The sequence below is a fragment of the Pygoscelis adeliae genome, unplaced genomic scaffold, assembly GCF_000699105.1.
Source record: "Pygoscelis adeliae isolate BGI_AS28 unplaced genomic scaffold, ASM69910v1 Scaffold72, whole genome shotgun sequence".
NCBI lineage: Eukaryota > Metazoa > Chordata > Aves > Sphenisciformes > Spheniscidae > Pygoscelis > Pygoscelis adeliae.
In genome coordinates, this window is record NW_008824286.1 from 1,047,664 (window position 1) to 1,051,384 (window position 3,721).

General features: G+C 44.0%; 1 protein-coding gene across 1 annotated transcript in view; it reads right to left on the reverse strand.

The window, feature by feature from the left end:
* CHMP4B (charged multivesicular body protein 4B) overlaps nt 1-3,721 on the reverse strand; it is a 29,935-nt gene that overhangs the window by 22,053 nt on the left and 4,161 nt on the right. The window lies entirely within an intron of this gene.

Genomic DNA, 3,721 nt, shown 5'->3' on the forward strand with positions numbered 1-3,721 from the left:
ATCCATTTTGTACTCAGTCACCAGTGCTGAAAAAAAACAGCATTGTATTTATTTACAGTGAAAGAGAAATTTTGACATCAGAGAAGAAAAAACACTAACTAACAGAAGTCAGAGTTGATAGAAAATCCATGAAATGTCAGTCTCCCACTAAAGCCTGAATATTTTTACTGCATATTAGCACGATCTTAGCTTTTCACCCATTCCAGTGTTTGTGGACCTCGTGTTCATTAGCAAAAATGTAAAATCTAGTGGCAGGCAGGAACATAACTGTATTGATCCACCCTGGATCGAAACTGTAGAGTGGACTACGTGTAAAAGTAGCACCCTAGCAGAGCGTCAGGTTTCTCTCCCTACTGTAATCTTCACATTGAGACATAACTTGAGCTTTGGGTTTCCATCAGAAAAGATGATGCAGAAACAGATTCTGGAATTGTTATACCCGAAGTAATCAGAGATGAAGGAATTAACCTGTTGCTTTTTTTTGTGTGTATGCTATTTCTCTGGCAGCTTGGCTTTGTGAGCTAGCTCTTGCAGGATCAGGTGATAGCCACAAGGAAAGGAGTAAAACTGGAGCAGCAGTGATTAAGATCAGCTTGAGCTATCCTGAAACCGAATACTGAGCACCAGAACTTCCTAACTGCAAGATCTAGCAGTTTGGCTTGTTTCATGAAGTTCGAGTGCCCGATAAAATATCCCAGATTGGATGCAACCACGCCATATCGACAAACTGGAGCGGAATAAAAGGATGCAGCAGCAGCACAGTACTTCCAAACTGTCAAGCTCACAGCTGCGCACATCTTTTGTTAAAGCAAAAGTTATTTTCAGGACAGATTTAAAATCTAGTAAGATACTGGCTGACTGGTGTTCTCAAACCATGCTCTACTACTGCTACTTCCATTAACTTCACCGAGAGGAGTTAAGTCCACTACTCATGAGCTACAGCAAAAGTGTTGGAAGAGCCTCTTGAGAAAAAAGAAAAGGAAAAAAAGGGGGGAAAAAAAAAAAAGATAAACACCAGAACACATGCTGTTTTCAAAAGAATAGGCTGAACATTTCCATGAGATAACACAAAACAAAACACAAGCATAACCCAACTTCTTCACAGAAGAGGGAACATTAACTTGCACCTTTTCAAGAAACCCTTCTAAAGACGATCACTCTTCTCCTCGGCAGTTTCTCATCCCATGGACAAAAAATGACATGCACATTAAAGCTGTAGCTGCTAGTCTCCCCGACATGCTCTAGAAGCTGAATAGGTGCCTTCGCACCAACCTAACACTTGGAGACTGTTGCCCTCTCCCTCCCCCAGGAGCTATTTTGATATTGTGGACTAACGAGAAGGAATTGGTAGAATGAAGGGAAAAAAAAATTACTACTTATTAAAATGACTTAAGTTCCTTCCGAAGGCATGGTGATCATAAAATTGCCACGTCTGTGCAGCCAGAAAAGAACAGAAAGACCCTGAAAAAAGGAGCTTTTTATGAAAAGTTGAAAGCCTCCCATGTCAAGAAAGAACACAGATTAAGGAAATTTGTACTAGTTAGTTACTCATTTTAACTTCAGAATTTCATGAGGAGTACCTGGATATCCTAAATGCAGATTATGAAAAATATACATGTAAAGTAAGTTCATAAATTAATAAAAACCTGCACGTGCTAGGGGCAGGCACGAGAACCAGGCGGCCTGTAAGTTTCTGTGCTTTCGCGAGACTCCAGAAGTGCTGTAGGAATTAGTCAATGAGCCTTTAGAAACCCCGCTCACTTGGCACCCGAACAATCGCACAGTGTGCTGGAGAGCAGAGAACGTTTCCTTTTGTTACCCTGAGTGTGCCAGACACCCATCTTTCCTCTGAGAAAACAAAAATATCATTCCAGGTTTTCCAAGGTGGCTTTAAGTTTTCAGGCAAGCTCCCTGCCCCACCGCTGCAGACACATATATTCTTCTGCCGGCTTTACCACAGCAGCTTCCATTAATGTCAGCGCGACTGTCCAGCTGAGCATTACACATACGCACCACCCACAGTACGCTGCTCTCTGAACAGCAGGATATACAGAAATCCCCAGAGTAAAATGCCTAAGTCTTGGAGAACCAAGAAAGCTTAAGAATTCTTAAAGTTGTATTTTTTAAAAGTTGATCAAACACTTAAAAAAACCCCCCACCAAACCCTAGTTAATTAGCTTTTGTTCAGTTTTACTTAAAACATTCAACTACATCAAATTATTTCCATTAAAAAGACAGACTTTCACATATAAAACCAACATGTTTTGATGCAAAGTCACCCTTAGTCTGTCCTGAGGGGAACTCACTTCCCAGCAAGCTAGCAGATAACCAGCTGTCTTTCCTAGCAGCCCGATAATAAAAGTTGGCCTCTTAGTTTCAGAAGTCCTCTGGAAAAAAGAGGTTTTGTTTTCCACCAGAAAACCATCCCTAGCCCTTCTCCTTTCCACAGCTCCTTAATTACTTTTCAGGATCCTACCCTTCTGCGAGACCTCAATTAGTCTGACCCAGAATCCCGCTAGTGAATGGGCAGGTTTTTCTCCTTCCTCCACTACCCAAAGTGCTCCGGAGCACACTGACGGGCAGCACGCACAGAAAGGCACGGAGAGAGATGGCACTACAGTAGAGCGAGACAAAGACCTGAACAACCAGCAGCAGTTTAGGAGAAGTTAAACAGGATCAGCGTAAGACAGAGCACGCAGAATCTGCGGAAGAGGAAGGCGAGAAAGAGATGTACTTTAGTTCTCCTTTTAAGCTCATTACCAAACTGGGCCAAAAATTGCACAAGACACTCAGACTTATTAAAACTGTTGCAATAAATTTGATTTTGAAACTAACTTAGTTAAGCCTGAAGTCAGGCTCTGTTGAGGTCCCTCAGAAGACACCTGGGGCAGCAAGTGAGGCCTCTGCCACGCTGCCGCTGCCTACAAACCCAGCGAGCGCCCGTGAGCTCGCTCCATTCGCGCTATCACTCAAACACAGTGCCAGTGAGAAACCCTGACGGAGCACACTGTTCTGAAGTTTGAAAGGAGGCTTAAAATACTGACTAAAGTAGTGATACGAAGCAGAAACTCTTATTGGTAATTAGTATAAATTAACCCTTGTTACTTGGCCAACAGTTGCGTGTGTTAGTCGCACCCCCTGCTTCCAAGTCTGCCGTCCTGCTGTAACCCAGCACGAAGAGGGCAACGTCAACACAAAAGTCTAAGTGTGCTTTCCCAAAAACGCCGCTTTTAGTGACCGTTGTAAAACAAGCGAGAAGCTCATCAGGGCACCAAAATACACAAGCTGGCAACCCACTTCTTACCTGCCGGCTGACAGACCATTAATGCACATCAAGCACCGCTTGCAAATACATAGCTAGACCTCCCCAGGAAGGCCGAGTTCCACCTGGTGAACACCGATTTCTAGTACACATTTATGAGCCCCCTACAGCTTTAGGATACCCTGACGACAATAAAAATATATTTAACGCAATCCTCAAATTAGGGAGGGTTTTGGTGAAGAGTTTTGTCTGTTAGAAGAAAAAACAACAACATAGTAAAGCAAGGCCTTATTCCACGTTGATGCACCGCCGTTCCAGCCACCCCTGAGGCAACCAGCAACAGCCCAGCTTCTGCTTCGCAGTGGTTTTCCAAGCCTCTCCCTAAGCCGACGCGCACGGAACAGAGCGCGCACCTCGCACCGGGGAGCCGCGCCACACCGCGACGTCGCTATCACGAGG